Source organism: Balaenoptera musculus, chromosome 4, assembly GCF_009873245.2.
Source record: "Balaenoptera musculus isolate JJ_BM4_2016_0621 chromosome 4, mBalMus1.pri.v3, whole genome shotgun sequence".
Lineage (NCBI taxonomy): Eukaryota > Metazoa > Chordata > Mammalia > Artiodactyla > Balaenopteridae > Balaenoptera > Balaenoptera musculus.
This window is the reverse complement of record NC_045788.1, coordinates 79,854,143-79,869,839: the sequence shown is the minus strand read 5'-3', so window position 1 is coordinate 79,869,839 and position 15,697 is coordinate 79,854,143. Positions and strand designations below refer to the sequence as shown.

Sequence of the window (15,697 nt, the reverse complement as noted above, 5' to 3'; positions counted from 1 at the left end):
AACAATGTTTGTGTTAACTGACATTAAATTAGGTTTTGGCCATCAACACAGCAGTAAACTAAATGAAGAGTAAATATCTGGTTAATTTGATCAGTGTAGACGGCTTTATTATGCACTGGTCATCGACATTAATCAATTTACAGAACCACTGCCAAGTCTCTGTAAACAATATGCATACTTTATGGTTGGTACACAAAGGCAGGTTACCATAAAATTACACATCCTCATCTTCTGACTGGAGCACTGTAGCCCCATACATGTCCCACGATATCACAGTATTGTATTTCCATGGTATTATGGTGCCCCTTTAAATGCCACTGTAGTGCTTTCTCACTGGCTCCTCCTCTTCAGCCACAAACATCCCTCAGGAAGTATGCCAATGGCAAAGAGCACGCCAGGGGACCCAGGTATAGGAATGATTTCCTCAGGTATAGTTCCAAAGAGCAGGCCCAGAGATGAGACAGAGGTCCAGAGGGAGGCCAAGGCCTTGTACTGAACCAATGCTCACATTCTACATTAGCATGCCCCTTTGTCACTTTTCAAGTGATCAAAAGTATATACATCTGCCTACTCGGCCCCTTCGTGCCATGGCATTATCTATTATATGGGAGACTTCTACTCAGCAATAATTCCTAACACTCCATGTGACCTTGATCAGAATCTTCTACAGCAAGTCTCCCATTATTATCACCCTCCTCTAATTTTACATCTGACTTAGGACATAGTTGTTCTATTCCATTTAGGAATTCCCTTACAGGGCTGACTACAGTCTGGCAAGGTTACAGATGATTTACATACATATTTTGTTTGGCCTATATTATATGACCCACTCAGAGTTTTTAAGTACTTTGAATTACTTACAATGAAATAATACAAAACTCTAGATTACCAACTTATCTTAAAAAACTGTAAGAGTAATAGTGGGCCTGAATTTCTCATGGCAATTAATTAGTGCTGCCCCTTCACACAAATTTTGAGCTCTCCACGTTGCCACAATCCCCACCACTCCCTATTATCTACAATATAGCCCACTTTTCTCAGTCAGGATCCCTGCCTGACTCCTATGAACATCTGTGTTTGCAAATCCTTTTGTAAAAATGAGTAATGTGATTATAATTAGATGTCTAAAGAAGCAAGCCACAAAAGCAGATGCAAGATTTGCAGTGTTATGATGAACATGATATTATGGTGGCTACCACAGCCAAAATTCCCCTCAGGGAAAGCAGAATGAAGCAATTCCTTACATAGGTCACCATGGTTTTAACACAGGATCTCATTCACATCCTGGCTACAAGTGATTGTATACCAGAAATCAGCACCTGACCAAATCAGTCACGTGTAGACCAGGCAGTTGTTAATGAGATAGCTGTCATAAGATCCTTGTCAAAAGATGTACCAAACACAACGGTGCCTGGCAACTCCAATAGGACCTTCCTTCTTGTTGGAGAGTCTGAAAGAAGCAGCATGTGAAGAGAGAACTAGATCACCAAAATAGGAATAAAGAGGGACATTAAATAATGATAAAGGGGTCAATTCATCAAGAACATAATAGTCATGTGTATGCATCTAACAACAGAGCTTCAGAGTACATGAAGCAAAAACTGATAGAACTGAAAGGATAAAAAGAAAAAAGTCTCAATCATAGTTAGAGAGTGGAACACTTTTCTGTCATTGACAATTACATAAAACAAATATATAAAAATCAATAAATAAGAAAAAAATCAGTGAAAATACAGAAGACCTAAACAACAGTACAAATGAATTTAACATAACTGAGATTTTTTAGGACACTCTACCCAGCATCATGGAATACACATTATTTTCAAATGCACATGGAACATTCACCAAGATAGACCATATTCTGAGCTACAAAATAAACTTTAACCAATTTAAAGTAATTAAAATCACACAGGGAATGTGAATTAAATTATAACTCAACAGAAAGAAATATAGAAAATCATCAAATATTTATAAAAATCAACTTCTAAATAATTCACAGGTCAAAGGCCAAATTACAAGGAAAATCAGAAAATTTTTTGAATTGCATAAAAATGAAAATACAACACATCAAAATTTAAGGCAAGCAACCAAGCACTACTTTGAGGAAAATTAATAGCATCTAAATGCTCACAGTATGAAAGAAGAAGGTTTATTATCAACAACTTAAACACCCACCTTAAGAAACTAGGAAAAGAAAATTACATCAAAAGTAAGTCAAAAGAGAAAAGTATAAAAATAACAGTAGAATTCAATGAAAATGAAGACAGGAAAATTATTAATGGAGTAAATCAATGAAATCAAAAGCTGGTTCTCTGAGAAGTCAATAATTGATAAATCTTTAACCAGACTTATCAAGAAAATAAAAGAAAAGACATAAATTACCATTATGAAGGAAAGGACATAACTGTAGATCCCAGAGACATTAAAAGAATAATAAAGGGATATTATAAATAACTTTATGCTAATATCTTGGAAACAGATGAAATGAACAAATCCCTTGAAAGACACAAACTACCAAAGCTCTCTGTAAAAGATATAACCTGACTAGCCCTATGTTCATTTCTTAAAAAATGAATTAATTTGCATTTAAGAATTCTCCCACCGAGATAACACCACGTCCAAATGGCTTCAACTGTGAACTCTGCCAAACAGTTAATGAAAAAATAATGCCAATTCCATATATAAATTCTTCCAGAAAAAAAAGGGAACACTCCCCAACTCATTTTATGAGGCTTACATTACCCTAATACCAAAATCCAACAAAGACAATACAAGCAAAGAAAATTACAGACTGACATCCCTTCTAAATATAGGCATAAAAGACCTTAACAAAATATTAGCAAACTGAATCCAGCAATATATAGAAAAATAATTAATAATGACAAAAGTGATGTTTACCCTTTTAAATGCAAGGTTCACTCAGTATTTGAAATCAATATAATTTACCAAGCCAATATACTAAAAAAAATACACACACACACTTTTCAATGGGTACCGAAAAAGTGACAAAAATCAGTATCTGTTTATTATAAAAACTCTCTTCAAACAAGGAAGAGTAGGAAACTTCCACAAATGGATAACAAGCATCTACAAAAAAATAGAGAGCTAACATTATATTTAATGATAAAAGGCAACTTTCACTTAATGGCTAAAGTTGCTTTCCTCCTATGATCAGAAACAAGGAAAGGATGTCTGCTCTCACCACATCCATTCAACATGGAGGTCCTAGCCATTGCAATAAGTCAAAGATAAGAAGCAAAAGGCATATAGATTGGAAAGGAAAAAATAAAACTGTACAGATTATTTGCAGATAACACAATCATCTACATTAAACATTCTAATGAACCTACTAAAAAGCAAAAAATTCTAATTAATAAATTAGTTTACCAAGGCTGCAGAAGTCAAGGTCAATATATGAATATCAACTATATTTCTATATAATAGCAGTGAATATTTGGAAATTAAAATTTAAAAATAATACCACTTTTACAATAGCACCAAAAAGATGAAACACTTGGGAATAACTTTAACAAAATATCTGCAAGACCAATACAATGAAAATTACAAAACTTTCCTGAGAAAAATTTAAGGACCTAAATAAATAAAGAGATAAACCATGGCCATTAATCAAAAGACAATACTTTTAAGATGTCAAGTCTCCCAAAATTCATCTATTGATTTAATACAATCCTAATCAAAATTCCAGTGAACTGCTTTGTAGAAATAAACAAATTGCTTCTAAAATGTATGTGTAAAAGTGAAGATTAAAACAGCCAAATTTTGAAAAGAAAAAAAGTTTGAGGACTTGTGATACCTGATTTTTAAAACTTACCGTAAGCTACGGTAATCAAGATAGTGTAGGATCGGCATTAGGACAGACATACAGAGAGTATGGAAACAGATCCACACAAACATGGTCGATTGATTTCCAACAAGATTTCAAGACTGTTCAGCGGGAAAAGGATACTCTTCAATAAACAGTGCTGGAAGAACTGGACCTCCATATGCAAAAATATTAACTTTACCCTTACCTTACACCTTATATAAAAGTTAACCTGAAATGGATCAAAAACCTAAATGTAGGAGTGAAAACTGAAATTTCTGTAAGGAAACGTAGGTGAAAGTCTCCATGACTCTGAGTTAGGAAAAGACTTCTTAGGATACAAAATGCATGAACTATTTAAAAAATTGATAAATTAGTCTTTCAAAATTAACAATTTCTTGTCTTCAAAAGACACTTAAGAAAATCAAAAACCAGCCACAGTTCGGAAGAAAATATTTTCAAAACACATCAAGGACTTGTATTTACAATATATAAACAACTCTTACAATTCAGTAAGACAAACAACCCAATTTTTTAAGCGCACCATTGACAACATACAAATGAGTAATAAGAATATGAAAATTCTTATTACTCAGTTTCATTAGTCAACATGGAAATTAAAATCACATTGAGTATAAAAAAACAAACAAAACAACTAATACTAAACTTTCATTGGGTTATTTGTATGGAAATATGTTAATATAAATGTTTCAGACATTACATGAAATTTCTAAAAATCTTATATGTTCTGGTATGATGTTATAAGTCATAATGCTAGTTATTACTTTAAAATGTATATCTCAGAAATAAGTAATTTTCTTGTCAACTGCATTATTATGAACTTTCATCAAATCTTTAACCGTGGTCATTTTTAAGTCTTTTGTCATTTACAGACAGTTCTGGGTGTACTCTGATGCTTTTGCAAATATGTTCCTATAAAAGGGTTTCATCTTCAAGAAATTCATGGAAAAGACTCCGACAAGTACAGGTTTCTGGTAACTGACGGTACTGCTGAACTGAATGAATAAGCATTTTCAGAACTCTAATGAAAAACTGATGAACTCATAAAAGTGCTAACAAAAGATCAAGATGAAAAAAAAATTAATTACATGGGACTGAGTGAACTGATGAGGATGAGTATAATTTTTGTCACTTTCTGTTTGAATAAAAAAAAAAAAATCCCCCCCCCCAAAAAAAAAAATCACATTGAGGGGACTTCCCTGGAGGTCCAGTGGTTGAGACTTTGCCTTCCGATGCAGGGGGTGCGGGTTCGATTTCTGGTCAGGGAGCTAAGATCCCACAGACCTCACAGCCAAAAAACCAAAACATAAAACAGAAGCAAAATTGTAACAAATTCAATAAAGACTTTAAAAATGAAAAAAAAAAAAAAAACACATTGAGATACTACTACACATCAACTAGAATGAGTTAAATTAAAATGATTGACAATACCAAGTTTTGCCCAAAATGCAGAGCAACTCGAAACCTCATACATTTCTGGAAGGACTACAAAGTGGTACAGTCATTTGGGAATATTTTCACAGTTTCTAACAAAGTTAAATATACACTTAACCATACTATCCAGCAATTCCAATCCTAGGTATTTATCCAAGAGATGTAAAAACATACATACACACACAAAAAAACCCCTATATGCATAGGTTTTTTTATAGGTTCATATAGCATCTTTATTCACAATAGCCAAAAAAACTGGAAAAAACTCAAATGTCCAGCAACTTGTGAATGGATAAAATAATTATGGCATACACTGGAAAATTACTCATTAACAGAAAGAAACTACTGATATATGCAACATGGATAAATATCAAAGGCATTATGCTAAGTGAAAGAACACAGAAACAAAAACTATATACAATATGTATTCACAGTTTTAAAAAATTCGGTATTACGGAAAAGGGAAAACCACAGGGGCAGAAAATGGGCTGGAGTTAGGGCAGAGAGGAAAGGGGGCACAGAGAAGACTACATGGGGGCATAACCTCTTTGGGGTGATAGAAATATTCAGTATCATGATTGTGGTGATCATTAGGAGACTGTAAACATCTGTCAAAACCCAACAAACAATAAACCCAAAACAGTATTTTATTGTACGTAAATTATACCTCAATAAATCTGATTTTAAGTTCACAGAATCACTGAGCTGACTAGAAAAACAAGCAAGCTCAAGGCTAAACTTCTAGGAAAACATCCAAAACTATGCTGTAGAACTGGCTTGATGAGAAAACTGCTGCATCTGTCCCTGTCATCAAACCCTAAATGCCAAAACCTTACTGCAACTAGTACTGATGCCAGGTCTCTACCAGGCACTCAACCCTACAACACTACCATCCCCCACAGCCACGCTCTCCTGCTGCTGCCTCCGTTCAGCACAGAGCCCGTTTCTCACATGGTTCTCTTCCAAGTCGTGGTCTCACCTAAGCGCCTCCGACTGGAGAGTGAAGTCCAAGCAGCAAAAGACGCTGGAAATTTGAGTTCTCACTTCTGACCCTAAGGAGATGGATTCATGATGTGGAAATTTCTCCAAATGTAGAAATGTTGTCCAACATGTGATGGCCAGACATGAATAGGACAAATGTTGATGACAACAAGCAGTAAATGAAAACATTAAAAGTTCTTTCTCTTTCTTTTTCCTCTCCCCTACCTCTTCTAAGCCTTTCTTTGTCAAGCACTCTGTATTTCCTCACCTCAGAGGCTTTTGCAAGGTGGAAAGCTGAAACTACCAAAGACAAACAGGCTATCTCTAGGGAAAGCCTGGGCTTTCACTGAGGAAACTGTCCTGGGGAAGAGGAGGTAGGAGGGGCTACCTGAGCTGAAGAAAGGAGAAAAGGGACTACTAGGAAGGGCATGGATGCTAGCCAACTTCCCAGAAAAGAGGGGATCCAAGCTCTACTTTCCTCAGAGGCCAAGGGAAATAGAAGTGTCTCAAAAAGGACGGCTGCCCCTGGACACCGGGGCTCTGTCACTGCAAGATCCCCTGAGTTCTACACAGTACAGAGCTGCAGAGCAAGACTTCAACGAACCCTGTGGGCTCAAACGTGGGGCATGTTAATAGTTACTCTGCAGAGGACCAGAGGAGTCCCCCAGTGTTTTGGCTCTGCATGAGACCTTGCAGTGTGGAGAAGGGAGTCCCAATAAAAATCGATATTAAATTTATTGCCACGTTGATAAGAAGAGAGTCTCAAATTTGTATTTAACTTGCCTTAAAGAAAGTAGATGAAGAGCATTTCTTGCAAACCTGCAGGTCCTAGGAATAAGTATAATCTAAAAATAAATCTGAATGTCCCAAGGATTATATGAAAGACTTTTTTAAAAAAAATCACTGTGCTTTCAAATTTCAGAAATCACTGTTTAGAAAGAGGGCAGGGCATGGGGAGAGAAAACTGACAGTTTATGAGCTATTTTTTCAGTATTTCATGATTACCTTTTATTACAGGGGTAACCTTTTGGCAAATCTGAACGTGCAAGTCACTGGCCTTTTCCAGGGAGAAAAAAATTAAAATGCTTTTACTGTTTAGCTTTCTAAAGAACTTCTAAATATGTAGGCTTTTAACCCAGACAATGACTAGGGTGGAAGAATGTACTTTTCTTTCCTGGCTTAGTTTTGTTGTGTTTTCTAAAGAAATTACAGAGTTCTTTAGTTTATATTTGGGTAGGCCTTTCTGATATTGTGACACTGTAGCTAAATGCCAGTATCAATCTGGTTAGCAGACTGAAGATTTATATTGGGAAATACTAACTAGAGTTTCCAGATGGCAAAAGGCCAGATAAATGGCTTTTACTGTTAAATACAACCACGCACGCTCAACGTCACCAAATGGTTGAATATAGCCCCACTTGGCTATAATGAGCGAGCTCCATTTGTTTAATGAAGCATTCATATGATAAAAGAGGCTAAATCAAAAGTAGAGTTATTTATGAACAAATAAAGCCATCTGAAACCATCAGGAAGGATGTTATATTCTGAAACCAATTAAATTCTTTTTTAAAAATGACTCAACTGAAATTTTTATTCTTGTTCACCAATAACACTGCCTCTTTCCAAACTAAACACTATTTTTTTTTAATTTTCTTGATTTTGGGGGATATGTTTGTGTCAGTACCAGTTTAAATTTTAACTAGTTTAAAGCATTCTTCAATGTGTACAATATGAAAAAATAAGAGATTTGAAATGTGGAGGAAATAAGAACTCATACAACTCAACAGCTAAAAAATAAACAATCCAATTAAAAAATGGGCAGAGGATCTTTCCAAAGAAGACATACAGATGGCCAACAGGTACATGAAAAATGTTCAACCTCATCTTTCATCAATCATCAGGGAAATGCAAATCAAAACCACTATGAGATACGACCTCACACCTGTCAGAATGACTATCATGAAAAAGACTAGAAATAACAAGTGCTGGCAAGGATGTGGAGAAAAGAGAACCCACTGTTCTCTCTTACAAACTGTACTGTTTGTGGGAATATAAATTGGTGCAGCCACTATGAAAAATATGGAGGTTCCTCAAAAATTAAAAATAGAACTACCACATGATCCAATAATTCCACTTCTCAGTATTCATCCAAAGAAGATGAAAACACTAATTTGAAAAGACATCTGTACCTTAATGTCCGTTTCAGCATTACTTACAATAGCCAAGACATGGAAACAACCTAAAGGTCCATGGATGGATGAATGGATAATGAAAATGTGGTGTACATGTACAATGGAATATTATTCAGTCATAAAAATGAATGAAATCTTACCATTTGCAACAACATGGATGGACCATGAAAACATTATGCTAAGTGGAGTAAGTCAGACACAAAAAGATAAATACCACATTATCTCACTTATATTTGGAATCTAAAAAAATAAAATAAAAACACCAAGCTCAAAGATATAGAAAACAGATTGTTAGTTGCCTAAGGCAGGAGGGCGGGCCAAATAGCAGGCCTAAAGGTATAAATTTCCACTTATGAAGTCATGAGGATGTAATGTACAGCCTGATGACTATAGTTAATAAACTTTATTGCATATTTGAAATTAGCTAGGAGAGTAAATCTTAAAAGTTCTGATTATAAGAAAAAATTTTTTGTATATATATGGGAACAGATGTTAACTGGACATACCGTGGTGATCATTTTGCAATTATGTATACAAGTATCAAATCATTATGTTGCACGCCTTAAACTAATATAATGTTTATGTCAATTATACCTCAACTAAAAAATGCGAAAGTAGGAAATTTTGTTACCTATCCTATTAGAAACTCTTAGAAATCTAAGAGCGCAGACAGAGGTAATATTACATCAGAATTAGGTACTGACACAATGTGTCTAAGTACTTTCCATGACCTTCAGACCCTGCTGAATATGGCCTTTTCCTGTTTTTCCAACCAGTCGTACAGCACTTCTTCCCACAGTGGACTTTTCTCAGGTCCAGGAATACACTGGCCTCTCCTGGATTTGTATGGTCTCTTTCCATAGCTTGAAATACACTCCCCCGCCACACACACACACACACACACACACACACACACACACACAGAGGATCCTTCTAATTCCTACCTATCCTTCAGATTTCAAAATTTCCCTGGCCTCCAGACCTCTTACATACCTCCACAGCACCCTGTGCTTCCTTGAAATTGTCAGAAACCTTCTAGGCAGATTCTAAGTAGAAACTATATGCCCAGGTCCAATATGCCCAATAATACAGTAAATGTCCAATATGCATTTGATAAAATTCATCAAGAACTTACATGCCAAATACTCTTCTAAGCACTTTATATAAGCTTAGTGACAAACAAGACTGGGAGATGACAGGATTATTGATCATGTTTTACACATGAGGACACTGAGGTCCAGAGATGCCAAAACACATTCCCAGATAGAACTGGGATTCAAAGCAATGTCCACTCTGACTCCCTGGCCTTGCCTAACCAGTACTTCATATGGCCTCCTAGTAACAGTGAAAAGGGCGCGGGGCTTAGAATCCAGGCACGGCTACTTATAGCTGTATAACTTTAGACACATTACTTAAACCCTTTGAGCCTTAGTTTTCTTGCATTTTTAAGAAAAGGGATAAAAATATCTACCTCACAGATCACTTTGAAGAAGTGTACTTTAAGTACCTGGCTTAAAGGAAGTCCTTAATGCATAATAATTCAATCTGATCTCAGGAAGATAACCCAAAGTAGCATTAAGCGGTAAGAAAGAAGAGAAGAAAGCAAGTATATATTCACTCAGACTCACAATTGTCCCAGGGGCATGAAACTCAGGAAAATTATGATCATATACTTATTTTTGACATATACCTACAACTGTGATTTTTTAATTACTAAGAGCTATACAAAGTTATGCTTAAGCATATGTTTAAGTTAAGAGAAAACTTATTTGGTAGATGTATTACTGCATATTCATATCCTCCATAGCCCCTAGTAAAAAGCTAAAAGACTGAATACTTTCCCATGACAAAGCAGGAGTGAAATTCAAAAATTAAATGTGAAGTAAAAATATTTAAAAAACATTAGGAAACAACCGGTAGGAAATAAAAAGACAAATCTAAATGAAACCAAAGATGGCGCAGGAAGAACAAGCAGGAAGAGAATGGGGGAAGATAATGGGGCTAGAAGGCCCTATATTGTTGACAGTATCTGAGACACTGATTAATGTTATTTCTAAGCAGATTAACCAAATCCCAACTGTTCTACATCAGGTCCTTTCTCTAAGCTTGTCCTCCCTCGGACCAGCAAATAAAGGATAAATTAAAATTTTAAACACACAAATAAAATAGAAGAAAAAAGCCCACCCACACAAGACAAAAATGTACTGAGTTGACGATTCACCCTAATGTTCCTATTCTTTCCTTTCATTCTGTGCCTATACTAAAATGATAACGTGATAAAACTGAAAAGTGAAAAAGAGGAGAATTAGCTCCCCTGTGTAATTTTTAAAAGAAGGCATCAAGCCATCCTCCGTCAGCAATAGGTGGTGCAGTACCGGGTATCATCACATGAGTGGGAGGGCACAAAGAGAGGGCGTGGGGGGATTGTTATTTCTGTCCCAGATGCAGGAAGAACTTTTAACCTTCTGATGCTTCTCCTTATCATAACTTTCTCCATAGCAACCACAGAACTGCAGTGGCAAGAAACAGATGAGAAGATAAAAAATATACGTATTATGTTATACACGCACACACTTATATATAAATCCTGCAAAACTGCAGAATTCAGTAATGGTTTTCAAAAATATTACACATTCCTCTATAATCTCAAGTTTCTGTAGAAGATTAACCACTAAAAAACAGAATTAAGCAAACATAGCATACTTGTCATTTTCCTTTGGCACTTATATTTGTAACATATATATAGCATTTCACAACAAATTTAATCTCTAAGATGAGTCTATTTTACTAAAAAAAAAAAAAAAAAAATTCTTTTGAGGCCTAACAGATGTCCCAATGTTTGGTCCAGAAGAACAAGAACAAGAACAAGAACAAGACCTCACTTACTATTCCTAAATAAGAGTGTTACGATAGTAATATAAGACTGTGACTTTGTGTCCACTGCACATTATACTGCTGGTGAAAAGTTTAAAACTAGAAAAACAAGAAAATGAGAAAGGGTCACTCCACTGACAAGGGCTCTTATGCCAGGTAAAAGCTGGAATAACTAACTCTCTGGGAACAAACTCGCCCTAGTTTGCAGTCACTGTTTCCCTATTTTGGCTTAGCCTTGATGTTCAACTGCAGGATTAACAAATGCACATAAAACATTAGGTTTCATCATGAAGAGGTCCTACAACCAAGTGTCGGGAAGCATGATGTTATCAGAAAAAGCATGGCACCCCCAGAGCCCCACTGCATAGAAAGGGAAAGAACTTCTTAGGGTTGAGATGGGAATGACAACGTTAGATGAATGAGTGTCCCCCTGCCAGACCTGCTCTTTTGAGGAACAGACTACATTTTACATCTTCTCACTGCTTCCATTCCTACTCTCTGGGTGCCTGGGGACCATTTCAGAAGGTGCTGAACACCTGTTACAACCTACACTAGAATCCAGCAGGTCTCCGCATGGGGAATTTTAGGATGATCACTAGGTTCTCTCACTAAATGGTGAAGTCTTATTACTGGCTCAGCTCATATATTTACATCCGGTAATTTAAATGTCACAGGAAGATAAATTTTTATGGGTTTCGTTATTAAAATATAGGAAAAGGACAGGCAATAAGGGATTTGGACAAAACAGGTTACGTGGAGGAAGAATAGGGAGAAAATATATTGATGACAGGTATATTATTGTTTAATAGGGAAGAATATACTTAATTCTTTTCAGGCATGAGAAGGGAACTGAGGCTGGAGCACTGGTGCGTGTGGTGAGTAGTGGAGGGGGAAGCTGGGGGGAGAGAAGGAGGAGGCACTGGCTGGGGCTAAAGTCTGGGGAGCACAGGGCAACCATACTCTTCATGCTTCCACCTCGGCCCCAAGGCTCACATGAGCCCAGGCTGATCACATTTTACCCTTATTAATTCAGGCAGCCAACCAAATGCCAGGCACCAGGACGAGTGACAAACACAGGAGACGCAGTTTCTACCCTCAAGGAATCCACCAACTAGTGGAAATATAGCTGTTAATCGATTAAACACAATGGTGATAAATGTTATACAGAAGATATGCACTTTTATTTCTCTCAGCCTGTCTACAATGTTGAGTCCTCAGGTCTCAGGAAAAATACCATGGAACCAGGGCTGGCTCATGGTCTGCAACTGACACACAACAGCCCAGAGGGTGAACCGAAGGGCACGACTCTTTCCTGCAGCCCTAGGACTCTGTGCCCCGGTGCAGAGGGTGTGTGGGCGCCCGCTCTGGTTATCCAGCCCTTCCAGAGCTGTCTCAGGTCCACAGAGGATTTCAGTTGAATTTAGATCAAACTGATTTTCAGAGGAAGCCCAGACAGCCTGGTGGAGGGATGTTTTCTTTGGCATGAGAAGAAATGATCATGAACTAGAGACACCAAGCAGGACAGAGAGCACTTTCTGCACAGCTGCCGCTTTTCTGCAAAAATTAAGCTGCTGCCTGAGAGTAACCGCTTGAGAGTGAAACTTATCTGGCTCCACTCTAGTCACAATGGAACAAGCTGCGTACAAGAAAATAGGTGCTTCCACTGACTTCTGAGTTAAAGGGCTTTGAAAATTGTAAAGCACTCTCAGATCTAAGGTACTAAAACTACTTATACAACATGAGTAATACGTTCCTTCCATATGATTTTTAAAGCTCTTCTCTCCTTTTTCTCTCCCCCAAACACCTTCCAGTTGGAGACTAGAAGCAGTAGTCCTAGACTCTGACGACTTTTCCTTGTACAGTGCACACCATCTTAATGTCCTGCACCCAAGAAGGCCACTCCCTCAGTGCCCTGTGAACTAGACAAAGAGTCTCACATCATTCCAATTTAATCCTTTCAGACAACTCCATGGCTATTCAAAGTTGTCTGGGGTTTTCAGATTTAGCCAGATGAAAAGAGACTACTAGGGGCAAAATGGCTGGTAACTAATTAATTAAAAACCATAGACGCACCTGTGTGTGTGTATGCACACATACACACACACACATATACATATACATACATACATACAACCTGAAAATTTGGAGATAAAAATCAGTTACCCAGGTTGGATACCAAAAAAAAAAAAAAAAAGAACAATATTAATAAAACTGCATGAAGGAAGTAGCTGTTGAGCTGAAGATCAGCAGAAAAATAATAAGACTGCCACATTATCTACAATTTTCAAAGGGTTCAATATTTTTTCCATGGCACACAAAAAAAGAGAAATTGGAGGTCACAGCTCTGTCTTTCTCAACCCAATTTCCTAATGAAAATATCCTCAAAGGAAACATCTGCTTCCTTTACCCCACTTCTCTCCTTGAAGCCAAACTCCAATGGGCACCACTACCTCACCAGAGAAGTGATCAATAAAGAGGAAAGTGACACTGAGGCCAGAGGTCTACACAATCCCCAAACTGAGTAATACACTCCTCAATTATGAGGTATCTCTTATAGTATTTATGACCAGTCCTTTTTTTTTTGAATTTTATTTTATTTTTTTATACAGCAGGTTCTTACTAGTTATCTATTTTATACATATTAGTGTATATATGTCAATCCCAATCTCCCAATTCAACCCACCACCACCACCCCCTGCCGCTTTCCCCCCTTGGTGTCCATATGTTTGTTCTCTGCATCTGTGTCTCTATTTCTGCCTTGCAAACTGGTTCATCTGTACCATTTTTCTAGATTCCACATATATGCGTTAATATATGATATTTGTTTTTCTCTTTCTGACTTACTTCACTCTGTATGACAGTCTCTAGGTCCATCCATGTCTCTACAAATGACCCAATTTCGTTCCTTTTTATGGCCGAGTAATATTCCATTGTATATATGTACCACATCTTCTTTATCCAGTCATCTGTCGATGGGCATTTAGGTTGCTTCTGTGACCTGGCTATTGTAAATAGTCCTGCAATGAACATTGGGGTGCATGTGTCTTTTTGAATTATGGTTTTCTCTGGGTATATGCCCCGTAGTGGGATTGCTGGGTCGTATGGTAATTCTATTTTTAGTTCTTTAAGGAACCTCCATACTGTTCTCCATAGTGGCTGTATCAATTTACATTCCCACCAACAGTGCAAGAGGGTTCCCTTTTCTCCACACCCTCTCCAGCATTTGTTGTTTGTAGATTTTCTGATGATGCCCATTCTAACTGGTGTGAGGTGATACCTCATTGTAGTTTTGATTTGCATTTCTCTAGTAATTTGTGATGTTGAGCAGCTTTTCATGTGCTTCTTGGCCATCTGTATGTCTTCTTTGGAGAAATGTCTATTTCGGTCTTCTGCCCATTTTTGGATTGGGTTGTTTGCTTTTTTAATATTGAGCTGCATGAGCTGTTTATATATTTTGGAGATTAATCCAAATATTTGATTTGCAAATATTTTCTCCCATTCTGAGGGTTGTCTTTTCGTCTTATTTATGGTTCCCTTTACTGTGCAAAAGCTTTTAAGTTTCATTAGGTCCCATTTGTTTATTTTTATTTCCATTACTCTAGGAGGTGGATCAAAAAAGATCTTGCTGTGATTTATGTCAAAGAGTGTTCTTCCTATGTTTTCCTCTAAGAGTTTTATAGTGTCTGGTCTTAATTTAGGTCTTTAATCCATTTTGAGTTTATTTTTGTGTATAGTGTTAGGGAGTGTTCTAACTTCATTCTTTTACATGTAGCTGTCCAGTATTCCCAGCACCACTTATTGAAGAGACTGTCTTTTCTCCATTGTATACCCTTGCCTCCTTTAGATTAGTTGACCATAGGTGTGTGGCTTTATCGCTGGGCTTTCCATCCTGTTCCATTGATCTGTATTTCTGTTTTTGTGCCAATACCATATTGTCTTGATTACTGTAGCTTTGTAGTATAGTCAGAAGTCAGGGAGTCTGATTCCTCCAGCTCCGTTTTGTTCCCTCAAGACTGCTTTGTCTATTCAGGGTCTTTTATGTCCCCATACAACTTTTAAGATTTTTTGTTCAAGTTCTGTAAAAAATGCCCTTGGTAATTTGATAGGGATTGCATTGAATCTGTAGATTGCTTTGGGTAGTATAGTAATTTTCACAATATTGATTCTTCCAATCCAAGAACATGGTATATATATCTCTCCATCTGTTGGTATCATCTTTAATTTCTTTCATCGGTGTTTTATAGTTTTCTGCATACAGGTCTTTTGTCTCCTTAGGTAGGTTTATTCGAAGGTATTTTATTCTTTTTGTTGCAATGCTAAATGGGAGTGTTTCCTTAATTTCTCTTCCAGATTTTTCATCATTAGTGTACAG

The 15,697-nt window shown here is 36.8% G+C and overlaps 1 protein-coding gene across 4 annotated transcripts in view; it reads right to left on the bottom strand.

Moving 5' to 3' along the window:
• Positions 1-15,697, bottom strand: part of IGSF11 (immunoglobulin superfamily member 11) — a 148,011-nt gene that overhangs the window by 42,919 nt on the left and 89,395 nt on the right. The gene's annotated exons all lie outside the window — the stretch shown is intronic.